The following is a 19,474-nucleotide window of genomic DNA, read 5'->3' as shown; positions in this document are numbered from 1 at the left end:
CTTCTGTTCCAACTCTGTGCCATGCCCTTGCCTGTGGGAAGCAGAGCTGCCTGTGAGAGCCTGGAGGACCAAGGCTGTGCAGCAGATGAAGGGCAAGGCTGGCAATGGACAGCTCGGGGCCATGGGGAGCAGGGGCAGCTGCTTACTGAGATGGCATCGCCATACAAAGATACAGGAGAACTCTACTTCCATGTTAAGCTAAAAGAATAATAATGTCAGAGCAAAAAAAAATAATGTAAAATTAGTGTTTAATTAATTGAAAATGGAAATTCAAAGATCTTTTGTGTTTCTCAGAGCAACTCAGGTTCCCAGTCTGCCAGGGAGCAAGGGAATTAAACTGTATACATGCACCCGTGGCAGTCTTAGAACATGAACTGTCTTCGTGCACCTCTGGAACGGGATGATGGGGAGGCATTCTTGAGTTATATGTATAACAACTCAACCAATGAGTCCTATTTACCCTTAGTTTTAAAAATCCCAAGCACAGCCACCTATTTCCCTACAAATTATGCCTTTAGAATGAACAAAACTGTGGTAAACTGATTAGCTCATGGGTTCCCTTTCCTCCTGTCAGAAGTGTGAGGGAGAATTGCATGTAAATTGCTATCTGAAGTTGAGAGAAAATTGGTACCAACTCCAGCGATGCTTGAGTTCACAAATTGCTGTGTGGAAGTTACATTTTCTTTTAAACTTTATTTGAATTGAATATAAGTATTGCAATGCCTTGTATCTTTAGCTACGTTTTGCTCAGTGGCAAGACATTCAGATCAGCGTGATTCAGGTATGTGAGAAATTTCATGCTTACTGCTTGAATGTGCCACCATCTGCCTTGATAAACAAGAGGAAGTGACTGTTTACTTTTAAAAACAAAAACAGGAAAGTGAATTCTAGTGTTTCCCCCACTTCAAGCCTACTGCCAGCCTAACCCGGATTTCTGTGCCCTACTCAGTGTTTCCCCCAGTGATTTTGATTGGGCACATCAAGTATTCATTTATTTCTAATATGTTTTAATGTGTATTAAAAGGAACTCATTAATGGCATCAAGTACCGTTAATACAACAACATTGGATCCTGTTCCTTGAGCATGCTGGTAAATTTGGAGAGAGCAGGACAAGAGCCTTGGTCAAAACCAATGTGAGTGAATTTTTTCCCCTCCTGTATTTCTTTTCAGTGCTGAAGGCATAATAAGTTTGGAAGAAAGTGTGGCTCTTGGAAGGAAGGTGATAGATGAAAGAGGGTAGTTTGGCTGTGTGTCAGAGCACCTGAGATTGACGTTAATCCCTTCCTCGCTATCTGCATAACTAAACTCAGTACTGCAAAAAATATTTACCCAGTTGTATTTGTTACAGAACTGTCAATATGTCATATTTTTGTCAAATTCCCCATGCTTTTGTTTGTGTTTACTTTTGACTGCAATCTAATTATTTATATAACCCCAACTTTTTCGTTTTTTAAAGCATGTAGGTTTGGCAGTTGAGTGGCTCTGCTATTTCCATCACACCCTACCTCAATTTGCTTGCACCTTGTCAGTAGCCATATGCCTGCCTGCCTCTACCAATTTTTTTCTGCCCTTCTGTAGCAGGTGCATGAGTCCTCTCTGCTTACATAGTTTTAGGAGTTACTGAATACTCATTAATGGTCACCTGAACTATCTCTTCTTGACCTCACTGCACCCTGTGGTTTTTGCTCTGAAACTTGCAGACATGCTGATGAGCTGGAAAGCTTTTCTGCAATGTGAAGGCTGTACTGGCAAAAAGGTTAGCCATAAGACTTAAGTGGAAGAAAGTGTTGGTGACAAGAGCTGTTCTGTAAACATCTTTGAGTGTTGGAGCATCACCAGGTTCTGACTCTGGGGCACAGCTTGGGCAGTGGAACATACGTAGCTGTACCACATGTGCAGCACACTGCTGAAAACAAGCAGAAGAAAAACCCACGTAAACTCAGAAAGATGATGACTTCTGTGAACTCATGTGTTTCCGCGTGTGAGGCTGACTCCCGTGGGGTCTGCCGTTGCCTTTTATCGTAAACTGCAGCACGCAGCTGAGCTGGTGCTTGCCAGGCAGACCTAAGCCACAGAAAACTCAGTTCTGACTTTTTGGTGAACTGGTGGGGTCAAGTCTGCACCCTGATGGGCCTCTGTCACTTGTGTTTTTGATTAAAGGCTAGCGTTACTGTTCTGTGCAACAGAGAGGAGGGTGGTACATATCCCAGGGAAGATCCTTGTTGACTAAACCAGAGAAGTTTTAAATAAAAGTTCTTTCCTTGCCATTCAGTCATTGAATATTCTAAATTTGAAACTGCATAGACTAAATTTAAAATTCAGGCTGTTACAAAGTTTTATGTAGTGAATTAAACTCATAAATGCCGATGTTTTAATACCAGTGTAGCAGAGAGATGTTAGTGAATCATGCCAGAACAAGATATCCCAAACAGTGAGACTTAAAACTCTTTTCTGGAGTTAACTGGAAATCTTTCATCTGTTTCAATAATCATTTTTTTCTAAAGAGTTTTCTTATAACAGCCAGAAGATTCTTTGCTTTAGAAAAGACATACTGTTTGATATTTAAAAACAAAGACTTCATGAGAATTAAAAATGAAATATTACGTGAAAGTGTAGATGACTTTATTTCTACTGCTGATATGTCAGGGAACCAAACCAGAAATAATAACAAAAAATATATATTTTTTTTTTATTTTAATCTTTCTGAAAGAGAACTCTTGAAGGTTGTAATCTCTCCCAAACAGGTACTCTGAGCTGTTTTGCTCTATGAGCATTTAAGCAAAGACAAAGCTCTTTCTTTCCTTTTTTTTTTATAACTCCATGGATACACGTTAGCAGCATGAAGTATTACAACTGTATTTTTGCCACTCTTTTTAGTGCCGTAAGTTCTTGTTTCTTTAAAATAAAAACTACTGCAGTGTTAGCAATGAAAACGTCATTTTTATTTATAGCACATTGATAAACGTAGCTTGAACTTTTTAGCATGCAAAGTCAGCTAACATTCTGGGGCACCAGAAGGTATGAATTTCCATCACTAGAGTGACTTAGAGCACACATACTATTTTCTTCAAAGTGCATTGGGACAAAATAATCCAGCTTTTCAGCTTTTTTGGGTGAGTTATCGGGTTCATCTCAAGGTTGAAAAGGATGTTCAGGCATGTAATTAACTTACCGGTTTAAGTTAGAGCTTCGGTTTGCTGCTTCAAGAAGGACATAATCTAGGCCCTGGGCAGTTACTTCTCTTTCAGCATAAATGAACACGTCAAGTATGAAATTTAACATGTTCTTATTTCTGCAAAGAAAAATGTTCTTTTGGTAACGTGGTATAAAAACCAACTGCAACATTATATGTGCTCACAACTGAAGACTTTAAGATCAAAAGAAAGTGGAGGAATAATGTGTAGATTTTTTTTTTTAAATAAAATTCATTATTTTGAAGTTCTTATTGTCTACTCTCCCATTAACAAGTTAGCCCTTTTTATTACAGACATTAAGAGACTGTACTTTATGTAGTTTATGTACTTTATCTTCTTGTTTTCTGGTGCCCTGTAACTAACTTCTGATGTCTGAGGCTCTGCTGTCTGTCAAGGCAGCTTTAGGCTAGCATAGTGTGGTATTTTGAGGGAGAGATGCAACATGCTCTCCCACAGGGACTTCGGTTTCAGCTTATTAACTTCTTAACTTCCATGTCTTGGTGACTGGGCTTTAACAAGTACCCAGAAGTTAGGAATATTGTAAACAAACTCTCAGAGAAGGAAGCAAACAGCTGATTTTACAGGTCTCTTCTTCATGCAGTTAAGATATTAAACACAACTCTCTGTAAAGCACTGTACAGACCCCCCAGTAGCCTAAGAGATATCATACACAGAGTTAATTTATTAACCTGATTTTTTTTTTTTTTGGCCTCTGAAGAACACATTTCTGACCTGTCATTTATTTCTTACCTGTCTCAAAAAGGTGGTAATTTTCATTCAAACCTCTGCTGCTGGGGTTCATGCGATTGCCTGTATTTTCAGGGTTTTTTCTTCAGAAAAATACGTATACTCTTTTTGAAATTCTCAATAACAGAAAAACCTGAAAATGTGAATGCCAAAGATGCTGATTAGAGAGAAAACAGAGGATGCTGCTCTCTTTGTCATAATCTTGGGGTGGGAGGTATGAATGTATTTTGTAGCATTTTTGATTGCCTGTGATAGCACACATCCCAGATAAGAGATTGTTGAAATACATAATTGTGAATTGGACAGGACTAGCATGAGGGTGTGAGCGTTAACAGGTCCATGTTGTTTATCATTGTCTCTGACGTGGCCCAGCTGGCACTCAGGAGTGCTGGCAAAGCCTAGACTGTATGCAAGGAAACATCGTACTCTCACCCCCAGAACGCTGTGGATTTTTGGCCCAGGAGAACAGCCCGGTCTCTCTTTGTAAGTTGTATCTGTACTGGCCACCTTGGGCGTTAGCTGTCCCCTGGCTATACCAACATGTTTGGGCACATTCCTCATCAGAAGCAGGGCTTGCCTACTGACAGGAGTGATTACTACTAGCAAGAACAGGACAGAAAATGCTGAATAGGTGAAATATTTTAATTTTCCACTGCTTTGTCTGTATTGCTTAGGTCTCTTCCTTTAACTACAGGAGTCAAATTATAAATGAATCTGTAATTCCTCTCTGCTCAAGTGGAAAAAATGTTATTGTCTGTTTTTATGAATCCTTTTAAAGCTGCTTATTCTTCTTTTCCATAGCTGCTTTCTGACTCTTTCTCCTGGTGTTATCCAGCTTTTTACCACCATCCCTCAAACTCCTTCCATTCCTCTCCTACCAGACACCGATGTGAAAGGAGACAAAGAAGGACACAGTAAAGCCAGGCTGTGGGGATGCCGAAGGTGGTTTCATGTTAGTGGCAAGCACGTTCTTCCAGCACAACCCAGAGGGGAAGGGACCCTGCAGAAGGGAACCCCTGGGGAGGTGGGAGCCCTGTGCTGGGACCTGTTTCAAAGGTGGTGCGGCTTCCTCTGCAATGCGGTCCCTGGCACCGGCCTGTTTGTGAGAGGGGAAGCAGGGAGGCTCTCCTGCAGCCAGGTGAAGTGGGGCAGGTGACTCCATTACTAAACCCTTTTATTTTTCATCCTTTCACACGTGCATCTGACTGAAAGTCACTGGTGTTACACAAATGATTTGTTTGGCTGGACATCCTCTCTGCTCTGGTCTGTACCCCACAAAAGCAACGAGAAGGAAGTGCTGGAGTGGGTGTATCTCTATGTGTGTGTATATATATATACACACACACACATATACATTGATACACCACACATCCCTTGTACATGTGTGTATATATATGCACATACACCCTTGGTATATGGTATTGCATGTATGTTTAAATGACAAGAAAGGCAGCAGGCACGTTGCACCAAAGGGACAGAAAATGGTAACGGGTGAACCAAAAAGTTTGAGGTGCTCATTTAAACTGAATAGTATTGCTGATTTAGCCAAGTCCTACAGCTCTGGAAGATGGCATCAGACTAGAATCCTATTATATCTCTACATTTTTTTCAGTATCTGTCACTGGCTTATCAATAGTCACTTCAGGAGTGGAATGCTCTGAGGCAACATAAATGCAAAATAACTGGAGAAAGGCAAACCCAATGTTGTTGAACTGAAGATATTTATCAAAATTTCTGTATAGATTTATATTTTGATAAGTCCACCTCTACCAGGTGTGTGGAATGAAGTGGCTTAATCTTCTTGAATAAGCAGAAAACCTTCAAATATAAATATTTTTGTGATGCTTTTGCCTTTCTAATTGTAGCTAATGCCAGAAATTCTAAAATACTGCAGCTCTGTGAACAGTGCTGTATTCTGTGGTTACCTGGAATTTGTATTTCTTATGAGAAAGATACAGCTTAACCTCATAAGACTTGAATTGAGACTTCTGGATGTTTACTCTGACCTCTGAATGACAGAAGCTGCATTCTGTTTCTTGCTCATGGGAGCCAATACAATATATTCCAGAGAGCACGAACAGGGCTTTTTTGCCCTTTGACATAGTCACTTGACTTATTTTTCCCTAGATCTGTTAAGTCAATTATTCAGATTGAAACCTTCCAGTTCATTATGAAGGAGTGGGAGTTGGCAAGAAATATTCAGAAAATTCATGCTGCTATTCTGGGTCCTTCTTATAAAAGAGAGGGAGAAAGAATTTGTGTATCGGTGGTTACTCTATATGGATGTAAATTTGTTTTTCCCTCTGGCAATTTCATTTTTCAATTCCAGAGTCAAAGCTGCCTTCTGAAGAGAGAGCTGTATTTTGCCTTTTATATTAAAAAAAGAAAAAAAAAGAAAAAAAAAAAAAAAGAAAGAAGAAGAAGAAACATCCTTGTAGCCTTCCCTTTCTATCATAGCCTGTCGGGCAGCATTTGCACTCATGCTGCCTTGTTGCACCCCGAGTCTGTCTGTGCAACACAAGATTGTTTTGTGTGGTTTTATTCTTCAAGCTCCCTGGATGTGCTGAGAGCTGAATTCTTCAGTTCAGGCAGCAGAGGTCTGGGACATTAGATGTTGAGGCATTTGGTTCTCTCTGAGATCTCCAGGGTTGTCCCATTTTATGGATGAATGCAACAATTCCTGGGAAGACAGCCACATTTTGAAAACAACCAACCGTTTGCCACCACCATCTTGCTAAAAAAACCCAAACAAACCCTAAAAAAAACCCCAGGTGCGTTGGTGTATAAGATTGTGTCATATATGCATTGCTTTCAGGGTGTCACAAGGGCTTTCTTTGGAGCCAGCTACTTCAAAGGGAAACCAGTCCCTGCGCGTGCTGTACCACGCTGTGTAGTGGGGTTGGCACTACGCCGATGGTTGCTTGGTTGAAAACCTGTGCAGTCTTTCCCCAGGGTCTGACACTTAGCAGAGGTGGGACATTGATCCCAGACGTTACTACTGCTGCTTGTGTCGGTGGGGTTACCTATCTGATCATTCACGGCATTTCTCAGAGCATTGCTTGCTTGCTTCAGTCTCCTTAAAGTCCCGAGTTTGGGAAAAGGATACCTGTGACTCAGATTTAAGGAAAATACTACACTAGTGTTGCCCTGTTTCAGTCAAGCACTTTTCTCTTTTTTTTTTTTTTTTCTTTCTTTCCTTTTTTCATTTTTTTAATCCCTCCTGTAAAAATAGAGGCTGAAGAGCCCTGAAGTTACAAAGCCCTCTCCTACACTTACTTTATTTTGAGGTAACGATTTCTAGCTTAGTTACAGCAGCTTTCAGCTACTTTGAGCAAGTGCTTTCTCAGATGCACCTGGTAATGCCTGTCTTTGCTAACAAAAGTCTCAGATGTGTGTTTGCTGGGGCGGGTGTATGGGGGGGGGGGGGTAGATTCGTATCTGTCCAAGGGAAGCGTAATGTCTCGCTTTGAGGCTTCAAAGGGGCTGGGGTGTGCGTGAGTGAGGGGCCACGAACTCCGTTTCATTGCTGCAGCTTATAAGCGAAAGGGACTCGGTGGGCGTGAATATTGCGGTTGCCGTCAGACAAGCAAGCATGCCCACCCCCCCACCCCCACCCCCCCGTGATTCTCTCGGACCATAGGAATAAATCTGTGTTAAAAGGATGTTCAAGCCATGTCATAATCAGCTTCATAGCTGGGTCTTGGAATTACTGTAAGGGCTGCCAGGAATCCGTTGTTTTGATCAAGGAAGAAAGGTTGGAGAAATGGAATAGCAAAAAATAAGCATGACCTTACACTGATATTAACCTGACCCAAGAGACGAAGAGGATGGAGATTTTCTAAAAGCAGCAGCCAGGCTCTATTGTGGCAATGGAGCGCAGTGCAGCAGGTTGTGCAGTGCTGGAGGTGAGCAAGGCAGGGAGCAGGCTCCCACCCTCACTGACCCCATGTCCTGCCTGTTGGCAGGTGAAAGTAAACCAGAGAAATCACAGGTGGTCTGCTGGGAAAACGGTTCCTGAGGGGTTCCCAAAATGGCCTGGCTGGCCCGACACCAGTGTCAGGCGGTGTGCTAGGGAGAGCTGCTCTCTGTGGTTAAATGATGGGGGACTTACCGAGGCTGCACCGGGGGGCAGCAGCAAGGTGTTGGAGCAAGAAAATGCATTTGGTTTTCTGAAAGTATGGCATCAAGCTCTGATTTGTATGGTCCATGCTGAAACACAGAACTGACCCTTTCTGGTCAAAGTACAGCGTATCTAGAATATAAAAGAAGGACCAAGAGAAATCATATAGTATCTATGGAAAGAAGCGTTATCATTTTTAACAAATTCCGATAAAAGGACAATTAGTGGTCAGGATGGAAAGCTGTAACAGGTGAGCAAGTTGGATAGGTGTAAGAAATGTGATTTATCTGTCTGCAAAGGATAATAAATTAATAATCCTCTACTTAATTATGGCTACAAAGCTATTATTAAAACTAGTCTGGAGAGCATCTAGTGCACAATGCCCAGGGGTGCAGCGAGCATAAAAGGGTGCTCTTGGTTGATGCCGTGGCTCTGCATTTTCTGTTCCTCTCTGAACTATCCCAATCAGCACTGAGAATTTCATTAAACTGCAAGTACTTTTTTATGATTGGAAGTCCTATTTTGTCTAACTTTTTATAGTGCAGAGTAATTTTAAAGGAGAAACACTGAACAGTCTGTAGGTAAGTATAGAAAATAATTTAATGGAGTCACTTTAAAGGCTTTCTGTCCTTTTGCGCTGCTAAGATTGCATAAAATGCACTTTCTCAGCCTTTTGACAAGTACTCAGGAAGTTTGTGCATCCGTTGGTTGGGGAGGCTCATTCTGATTTCAACACATTATAATCACCTCAATGCTTGTTCTATAGATTTCCATTCCTATGTAACCTAATAAGGTTACAAAGTGTATCTTTAAATGAAATCACATATGATTTTTCTGAAACTGCTAGGGTTCTTCTCTTGACTTTGAGTGGTGCGTTTGCAGTCTGAGGAGCTGGGATAAAAATAACTGGGAGAGTAATGCCAAATTTTCCATAATATTGCAGGCAGCATGCAGAACTGACTTCTTTCACTTTTACACTTCTGCTCAATAACAAAAATAAAATTCCTGACTGAAAAATAAGTATATTAATTTTGCTTCGTCAGTTGCAAAGGGAATAATTATTGAACAAAATGGCTATACATTTTTTCCACAAAAATGCTGCTATCATCAGCTACACTAAAATAAGCACAAAACATTTCTGCGTTAATTAGTAGAGTTGGTCAGGGTTTCTGGAAGTCAAAAGAGTTCACAAGTTGACCCAACTTTGATTAGAGCTTTTATGATCAATTTCAGCACTGATAAGTAACTGATGGTAAAATTTAAGCTCCTCATATGCTAGTAGAACTTGATTGTTCGTCTACCCTGAGTTTGCAGAAGAGGAACATGATCCTGATTAGAAGCAAGTCTGTAGGCAAACAGACAAATGTAATAATCCCTTCACTAGAATTGCACTAATCTGCTAGGACAAATTCAAACAGCAGTGTTTATTTTTTTAAAATGTAATTTACTGACACTTCATAAAAACCTGAAAGTACAACTACGTGAAATATTACTTTTTTAATCTTAATTTTTCAGTTATGCTTTGAATTAGAAATTGATTGTGCATGAATTCTAATTGTGCCTGCTATCTGGTATCAGGTTAATCTGTAGATAGCATAACCAGCTGCCAAATTTAACGTAATCTCTTAAAACCTGCAGAAAGACTAATCTCTGAATAACCTGTCCAGAGGGTATTTCTATGCCGTAGTCAGCTGAGAATTTTAAGTGAAGCAGGATATTCACTGTGATACTTTATTTGGCTTTATCTAGGTTATAAATATCACCATTAAACTGTCATTAACTTACTTAATCCCAAAGAGTATGTAGGGATTTTGCCTAGGATTTGCCAGGTATTTTTTGCCTTATATGCTAACAATATTATAATAGTTAGTGCTAGAAACGTGATAGGGAAAAAAAGAAAAAATATTGCTTCCAAGGTAGTAGATTATGTCTTAAAACATAATCCAAAACAGGGTTTGGATCACTGATTGTCAACAAGGTAATAAAATACCTGAAGAGATACTTTCTGTGTCCCATGTGGTCAGACTTTTTCTTTTTTAGGGACTTCAGCTATTCCAATCATAAATTCATGAGACTGAGGTACCTAAAGGTGGGGCACTGGAGGAGAACAAGGCTGGTAGCAAGGAAATTTGGCTTTAGGGGGCTTTGGAAAAATAGAAATACCTTAGGTCTATGCAGTTTTGCTTATTATTTCTCACTTGCCATTTTCTTCAGTGTTTTCTGCAGCATATGTATTTGATTTAAAATAATGTTTATAGCTATACTGTATCTAGATCCATATGTATGTATTGAATTTAGATAAAATAACACTATGTGACAGTGGATGCCATCAAATTCTAGAAATTTCAGGTGACGGCATGGAATCTGTTAGGTAATGACTTTTGCTTGTCGTGTCCAAGCTGAAAATTGACTGACAAGAAAAATAAATAGTGAATTTTTCCCCATCATTTTTTGTGAATCAGTTTTATATTCTAAACAATATCAGGTAGAGCCAGTTACAAAGCCAGACTTCTTTTGTTTCGTGCACATGGACTTTTCTCCTAGACCTTTGTATCTTGTACATGTGCTGTGCTCTTCTTCAATAAATTTGTTTGGAGAGTTAGGTGTGTATATTTAGTCCTGTGCAATGAGCTGAACCATTTGGTCCTCCCTGCTTTTTTTTGCCTGTAGCAAATCATTCCAACATAGCTCTTGTAATGGACTAAATAGATAAAAAAAAGAGTAAACCATAGCTAATTTTTGTTGATAAAATAGAAATGCAACTTTGGGGTGTATTTCTATAAAAATAATGCTGTTTAAAGTGAAGGGTTCCGAGGCAACTATTTTTTGCTGACTTCTGATGTGTAGGCACATGAAAATGCGTAGCAGAAGAACAAACTGTAAAGTTTCTTTGAAAGTGGGCTAGAATACAACAAATCTAAAGATGACAGTAATGAAAAGTTTTATTTTCCAGAAAAAATACCATCGTAGCTCCCCAAACTTAAATTTGTTACAATAAGTAAAGATTTCTTGAATATTGTGTTACAAAAAACGTTTGCATCTATCTTTTAATTATTGCTTAGCACTAGAGGTTTCTTGTGTGCCCTTGAAGGTACGTGTGTGACTGCTTTGGGTCTAAACTTGTTACTCATTGAATTAAATGGCCTGTGTTAACTTCTGTTGAAATCAACGGCGTGGAGAATAAATTCACCCCATTACAAATCTGGTCTTTAGTGGGAAGAGAGCTGGGCCATTTAGTTACATTCACTTGTGTTTCTTCCTCCATTTGGATGTGATAAACCTGAATATAATCCTCTTGAGTGCTATCAATTTGAATAGCTTTACTTGTTTTGTCTGTAAAAACAGGGTGACTTCTCCAAACAGTTTCAAAGGATAGATTGAAACAATTAATACACATCTAATGGCTAATTTGGTGGGATAACATTTAGTTTAATGGGATTAATTCCATGCTTGCATATACAAGAAACTCCCTGAGGCAAAAATGAGGCTACTGCAAAGCACCTCAAAGCAGTATTTGTTCCCAATACCTTCCCTCTTCCCCTCTATCATATAAGGAATAGACACTAAATCCAGACATGAATGAATTATAGATTAATCAATGTTAATCTCAAAAAAGCCTTTGTATTAAGGGAGAACAGTGTTTTGTTTTATTCAAGCCCATGCATTATCTGGGCAGCCCAGCTTTGTGTTACGTATTTTAAGGATTTTCATAGAGAGTACACAGCAAAAGTAAATGTAATTCTAAGGATCTGTTTCACATTTAGGAGAAAATTTATTTCCTGCAGGCATTTGATCATTTGGCAATCTTTCACCCTATCCAACAGTTCTGTAACTGCACTTTCCAACACTGTGCTTCAAATACCTAAGCTCCCAGTGCTATGAGAAATGGAGCTTGTATAAATTTCCTTTGCATTCTAAGTCCATCTCAGCTGCACACAGAAAGTAAACAAATACAGTTTCCAGGCAGTCTTTTTATCTGTTTGCACATCTCAGAGGCTTCCCAATAAGGCTTTTTGTGGGGAAAGAGGAGGCGTTTAAATTAAATGTAATTTGAAAATACTCATCCATTTTAGAAGGAGCATTAAAGACCTTGAAAGAAACATGTTTTATGAGATTGACAAGCAATTAGATCAGTGCAGTGATAGCACAATGCATAATTCTATACTTACAAAATTAGTCTGAGTGAGAAAAAAATCAGAGAGATCACAATATCGCATCTTAAGTGGCTGTTTCAGATATGTGCTCTAAAACTTGAAGCTAAAAACAGAATTGTTCTGCAAACTATATCCAGTAAGTGGCTGAGAGCTACTTGACTACATTAAGATGTAAGGAATGAATACAAGGATCTAAATGATCTAGAAATAGCTATGATATTCCTCCAGGAAAACAAAACAAAACAAAAATCCAGTCATAAACAACAAGGTGAGATTTCTGCGTGCAGTGTTTCTAGAAAACCTTTTCATGAAGAACCCCGAAAAAAAATCAACCGAGTCATTTCAGTGCTGTAGATGTAATTAGTTTAAATCGCTGATGATTGGTGACCTTTTCAGGTTCCTTATACTGCTTTACATGACCTAGACAGAGCTTTTCAGAAAAGGGCCCCTCTGTTTCCACTTGCTTTACAAAGTGCAATGTACACATGATAAAATTCACAAACAAGATCAGCGTTGTAGCTTAAATCTATATGCGCATTATCAGCTGTGTTTCCTAACAAGATTAACCTTATGCAGTCACTGTCTTTACCAGTTGGCCCATTTCCACCAAATTTAACAGAGAGGTTAAGGTTTCAGTGGGCAATTCAGTTCCTCCGGGTTTCATGAAAATTGGCAGCTGGATGGAGGGAGAAACTCAAGCACAAGCTCAACAGGGACCTGTTTGGTTTAGGCTGCCACTGGCTGCCTGATGGACATCCACAGCAAATACCATCGCTGGGCAAGGCTGGCATCCTGCGACCTGCAGGGATGTGAGGCTGGGAGCAGGTTAAAGGCATGTTCGGAGGCACTGGAGGGGTTTTTTTATAGTTTAGGAATGAAAACAGAGGCAGGAGAGGAAGAAAAGATTTGCATCTGGGGATATAAAACAGAATACAAATTAGTGTGATCAGTGATTTCTATAGCCTTTTCCTCCCCTGTTTTGTGCTAACTTTATGTGTCTATAATTCAACTTGTTCTTGGTTTAACGCAAGTACAGATCAACCTCTGAAATCCCATCTCTATCATCATACCTGCTTGATGGTATAAAAACAATAGATCCTGCAGTGTTCATTTTGGTGGACTGATGTCAAATTCTACTCCGGTGGATTGAGTGTTACTGTAGCATATTGCCATTTTTTTCCTTTACTTTTAAAAAAGACCTGCAAAAATCCCAATATGTCAATGTTCAAATACTTTCTTCTTCTGCCCCTCTGTAACCAGCACGTTCAAGAGCTATATGAAATGTCAGGGTCTTTAGTGCATTCCTGTTGTCATCCCATCCTTTTTTCAGCATGCAGAACATGAGCTGGTGACTTCATCATTGAATGTTTGCAGGGATCGATGGAGATTTCCTGGATAGAGGGAGTGCGGAATTTGGCCCGTGATTTTCAGTCAAGCTGACCCAGAGCATTGCTATTGCACTCAAGCTTTGTGCAACATTGTCTGTAATTATCGCTAGCAAATGAACTCTGAAGTTAAGCCTCTTCTGGAAAATTATTTTATGTTATTAATAGGTCTGCAAATGTAATTTAAATACAGAGTGGTTAAGTGGACTGTAAACAACATAGAACACTGAAAAATTTAAAACTGAAAAAAAAAAAGTGCTTTTCCAGAAAGCCTAAAATGCTGAGGTTTTGCTGCTTTACAAAAAATGCAATTTTAATACTCACGTTATACATCAGCAACATAAATTGTAATTTATTTATTTCCTAATGCTGCACCATTATACTCTTAAATTTGAGGTTCTTACTGATTTTAGATAGCTTTGCTTGGAAGCTTTCATACTCCCTTTCAGCATAGTAGTTATTACAGCCAATGAATAATTGGAAAAAATATTGTTAATACAGTAGAAATTAACTACCAGGATAGATATCAGGCATGATTGGAGACTTTGCTTAATATTTGCAAAAGTAGTCTGATGGGTAACAGATACCTCTGTTAACACTTCTCATTTATTAGTAGTGATGTAGAGATGTATTTTAATTTATATATTGAATACTGGAATTTACTTGATAAATTTTAATATTAGTTGCATGCATTGTAGATATGGGAAAGCATAATTGTTGACTTTCGCCTCAGTCACAAACACTGACATAGGAAGGTTTGAATTCTTACTGTAAATATACAGGAAATTTTCTTTGTGATGAGAGCTTTGGGTCCTTTTTCTTTCCTTGTTTTACTTTTTCTACAAGTCTGTCTCTCCATAGAGAAGCAATTAAGAAGGTACTAACTCCTAGTGTCTGAGATTTGGAAAGCACTTCAATATTTTTGACAGTTAAAATATTACTTGTGTTACTCTTATGGGCAGCAAAATAATGACTTTACGCAATAGCTTTAATGGCAAGGAATTTTTGTCCTCCTATGCCCCCCCCACTCCTGAATGCACTTCTTTTTGCAGGCCTTAATTCAGTCAAAATCTATATATAGACTCTTCGTATTTGCCATTTCCTACCAATGCGTGAGAAACTATGTCTCAAAATAGAGCCATGTTTTTTCTTATCCTGTAATACAATCTGAGATATGGTTTTCTAAAATTAAGTATAATCCCTCAGGTGGCTTGTAATAAAATGTAGTGATGGAGGTGTACCAACCGCAGTTAGATCACTTGAGAGAAGAGCACAGGACTCAGCAGCGAGGTGTTAATGGGGACATAAAGCCATGCCCCTGTGCCCCACTTGCAGACCATGACTAATGCCTGTTCCCATTAGCACTGTTGTATTTGCCATAAAATTCTAGATGTATGGTTGCTACATGCTATGAAAATGTGAAATCTCCCAAATTAGAGGAAGAACATTTTGGAGATGGAAGAAGTGATTCCTTCTTTTCTCAAGGGGGATTTATGAGTGTCAGCAGAGTTAGGGTTTGTTCCGAGACCCTTTGCTGAAGGGCTCCGGCGAGGACCCAGACAAGGTTTGTTGCGATATTTCCATTTTGTGATAGCTTGTCTGTTGGCTTTTTTTATGAGGCCTGTGAAACGCTTCATGTTCAGAGTGTTGTTTTCAGAGTGGAATATTCCCCAGTGGTGGTTTTATTATTATTGCAAAGCTTTGGTGAGCAATGCTGCAAAAAGAATATGCAGGGAACTAATATTACACAAATCCTTAATCAACCTTCTTTTTTATTCGGTACGGAACTGCTGCATGGGGGTATTTTTGTCTATGCATCTTCTAGCAGAGGCAGGACATGACATGTATGGCTCTCCATTAAGTGGGTCAGTAGCAGGGGACTAAAGGCCTGCTCTGAAACCTCTCCCTCCGCAATGTGTGTAGCTACTACAGCCTAAGGAGCCTCAGATGCTGGGGCCGGTATAACCTTCTTCCTGCCTGATAACCTGAGGCCGCCACTGCCTCTGTAAGAGGATTTAACTGTTTCTCTGCTTGACACCAAGCTTCACTAGTAATTTCTTCGCTCTCAGCAGCCTTCTTGCAAGTGGATGTCTATGCAGGGACTGCAATGAAACATCTTGAGATTTCACAAGTCTTAAAACAGTCTGCTCCCAGTTGTCCTGCTGGATGAGCAGAAGTAAATCTTGCAGCCTTTCCATAGCTGTGCATATGTCTGCCTTCCTTATGATTCAGTCACGATATTTATCTGCCGAAATCCATTATATGAGGAATGTGTTGAAAGCCTTGGATGACAGCTACCTGGGTTTTGCAAAATATTGCTACAGGTTTAACCTAAAAAAGTGGATGGTTTGCATTACTGGGGGTTTGGTGCCCTTCCTGACCCTGGCTCTTTTGCCATGGGTTAGATCTGGTGCTGTCAGTGAGCTTAAGTGGAAACTGATCCTGGAGAAAGGAAAGAAAAACTGCTTTCATCCCAGTAGGATTAGCTGTGATGGCTGTACAGTCATGGCTTTGACCATCCATCAGGGACAGCTCCTGTCATTGTTATGGCTTCGGTCCACGTTGGCTGCAACGCAAGGACTTGCCTATGGACTGACTTATTTAAATAGCCTTGTAGCTGCAATTCTCCCTCTGGCACCTCCACCCATAGCTTGCATCGCTGTGATGGAAAAGTTCCCCACTTCTCTGCTTGTAGGTGATCAAGAGGGTTGCAACTGAGCTCAGTCTGAGACGAAACAGCCTTGTGGAGTCTCTTTTTGGGCTTGTGCATCTCGCCACTTAGACACGAGCTGAGCCTTGTGGAGTCTCTTGCTGGGCTTCTGCATGTCTCCACTTAGTTTGGCATGAGCTGTGGAATCAGAGTAGTCCCTTCCTGCACTAAGACAAGAAAATGCACTGATAAGTGTGCTTGCTGACTGATTCTGAATATTTTGTTCTCAGGTATTCCTATTACTTTATTACTCAGCTAGCAGAAAGCCATTTCCCGCCAATAGTGATAGCCAACATCAGCTTAATGACTTTCAAAAGCCTGAAACTAAGATAAAAGGGAGTGGGGGGTGCCTTATAAATCTCCCAGTTGGAAACCATTCTTCATGTTATCAGTATATTTGATTACTGGAGCCACAGCAGTGAGCTAGCTGCAAGCTGTTTAGCATAACCACTGCTTTTTGTAAAGTCTAACTTAAAAGTGCAAATTTGAAGTGCTAGGGAAAAGTCTGCCACGTCTGTGAGGTGCTCTCTGAACGGAGAAACACATTTGATTGCAATCAACAGCATCTTGTGTCTGACTTAGTGTCTCTTTCTTCAGCCTTGCAGCATGTACTCTCTTCGGGATTCCCGGTGAGCTGTGTAGACTGAATTCTTTTAAGTAGTCCTCCATCGTTGCATTGGGTTGTAAAAGGTAAACGTGAAAAGGCCACCTAATAGTAAATCAGTCTGGGGTGAGTTACTGTTGTTGGATGCACAGACGGAATTGGTAGGGGAAGGGGTAAGTAACCTAGAAACAACCATTTGAATAATAAGTTTTGCCTCTTGGGACACTTAACATCAGACTGGATTAGACAATAGAAAATTTACAGCGGGGAACACCTTTTGCATTAACTAGGCTAAACTTCCGCTACCCCCGGTTGAAGACAGGGCTAGTAAAAGCAAGTGTCTAACCTGAAACCCCTACAAAAGCTGAAAGAGCTGCATGGCTTGCATCTGTCACCTCAGCTTGTTGGATATCCAGGTTCTGCAGTTGCCCTGTGCATGATTTACTGCCGCTAGAAGACAACATCAGGTTTGCTTCAGGAAAGCCCTTTGTACCAAGTTCTTGCAAAACTGAGAAGTGAAAGCAGTTGCTTTTTCTGAGAATGACTGGCTGTTTTGATGAAGCAAGGAGTCCCCTTCCAGAGATGAGCAAGACACTCCCCTCCTTTTTGTTTCTGACGAGGCATGGAAGGATTTGGAGGGCAAAAGATCACCTTATTTAATGATATGTTCAAAGTTAGTCTTCTTTGCCTTCAGACTGGAAAGGTAGACCATTTATTGCTTTGTGCACACCTGGTCCTCTTCCCACAAATCAGACAGCTGTTGGAGATCTTCCTGTCCTGCTCCTGTTACAGTACCCTGGACTTTTTATTAGAGTCTTAATTCCATGATATGCTAGAAAATGTTTGGCTCTTTGTGGCACTATAATATTTACCTTCTTTTGAATCACTTTCCTCCCAAATAAATCCGAAGAAAACTTGTACTATTTCAGCTTTGTGAAAGTGCCTTCCTGAAAGGGCTCCTAGAAGGACAATGAAGGGCTCACGAGGACCTTAAAGCACCTTAACTTGACCTCATGTTTCCATAGCACTAACAATCTTTGGCATAAAAAAGGGGGAAGTTAATGACCTAAAATGCTTTCCTTTTTTAAATGTAATTGTGGCTGTCTGATGTCTGGCATTGTAACCTGAATCCTGATCATATCAGCAGTTTGCTCCTTGGCTTTAAGGCTGAGGACAACAGCAAACGATAATGTTGAACTTCATGGGCATGAGCTGTACTTTCAGCTGTGTTGTGTTTCATAAATACATGAATGGTGTATTGATGACAAATACTGAAATCTTCCTCAGTGCTCCAACTGGTGGTAAGGAGAAAAAAACCCAACCAGTAGTGTAAAAAGTTTGTAACTTTTTTTGCCAAGGCAGGTGGCTGGTATGAAAAGACAAACCTGGACATTTTTTCAGGCAGTAAGCTCAACGGCATTTTCTGCGGTGGGGTTATTGTTTCTTCCTGTGTTAAGAGCCTGCTGGCTCTCCTTGGCTGCAAACCCAAGGTTTGCAAGTATGGTAGTGGGGAAGTTTTATGTTGAAAGTGTTACTTGGCTCTGTAATCTTAATACAATTTAATGATCAACAGGACTATTTTTAGGCTCTGCATAAATGGAGAAGTCTCCTGACTTCACACACTTGGTTCGATGCAAGGGATGCCTTTCACTTCACTCATTTCTATTAAGTGGCTGCCAAGCACATCAAACCTGTCAATACACCATGCTGGTATAATCCAAGCCTTTTCTTCCCTCAGTTGTTTTTGCTCAGATTTTTCCATCGATATGCCCAAACAATGGCATTGAGGAGCCTCTTCCTTCTGCGAGGGAAGGAGGATTTGTCCTCTACTTCTTCAGTCTGGGGTGTCCCAGGTTTGTTTCTTTATTTTTATCTATGATTAAAAACCATAGAAACAGGTAATTATCAATAAATAAACCCCAGGATAGATACATTCTTTATGAACAGGATTGTCTTTCAAAATTTTAGGTAGCTAATTTTTAGGCATTTAGTCTGGACTGTCTCTTCAGATGCCAGCCTTTATGCACTGGAAGTGAAGCACCATGCTGGGTGCTCACATCTCTTCCCTTTCTGCCCCAAGTCCAGGCAGCTGTGCTGGGTTCAGCATCTCTCTTTCAGACAGTGGCAGGAGGCAAGATCCATCACACCTGGCATCTCCTTCACATTTGACCTCCGTAAAGAAAGTGGGTGCCTGATGTGCGGTATGGTGACAGTGGCACCCCGGCTGTGAAAGTCTGTCCCCGGGGTGGGTGTCTGGAAACACAAACCTGCAGCAAGAGGTTTTTGGAAGGTAAGGGGTAGAAGAGACAGGAATTGCATGCAACAACTGTCAGTCCTTCGCATCACTGCTCGGTAGAGGACAGTGGCATCTCAGAAATGCTGCCTGCTTCGCGCCGGCATGTAGCTGTGGCAGTTTCTGCCTTTAAACACCTTTGTATGTAACTGCAGTTGCATCAATAAATCTGTCGTGCTGGGTTTGGTTTTCATGGGCTTCACTGAGAAATTCAGTTTTAGGGAAGATAAAACTCTTCATTTATAACTGTGTTAGTGAATTTCGGT

At 40.3% G+C, this 19,474-nt stretch overlaps 1 protein-coding gene across 3 annotated transcripts in view; it reads left to right on the top strand.

The window, feature by feature from the left end:
* The window catches only part of CD247 (CD247 molecule), a 57,596-nt gene that overhangs the window by 22,295 nt on the left and 15,827 nt on the right, over positions 1-19,474 (top strand). The window contains exon 1 of one of the 3 annotated variants that reach the window (XM_055702949.1): positions 15,044-15,165. The exons of the other annotated variants lie outside the window; for them this stretch is intronic. The gene's annotated coding sequence lies outside the window, so the exon portion shown is untranslated. Of the gene's footprint in view, positions 1-15,043; positions 15,166-19,474 lie in introns of those variants that run through there. 3 annotated transcript variants of the gene reach the window in all.

This window comes from Falco cherrug, chromosome 2 (genome assembly GCF_023634085.1).
Source record: "Falco cherrug isolate bFalChe1 chromosome 2, bFalChe1.pri, whole genome shotgun sequence".
NCBI classification, from domain to species: domain Eukaryota; kingdom Metazoa; phylum Chordata; class Aves; order Falconiformes; family Falconidae; genus Falco; species Falco cherrug.
The sequence above is the reverse complement of the archived record's forward strand: the minus strand, read 5'-3'. Positions and strand labels throughout refer to the sequence as shown.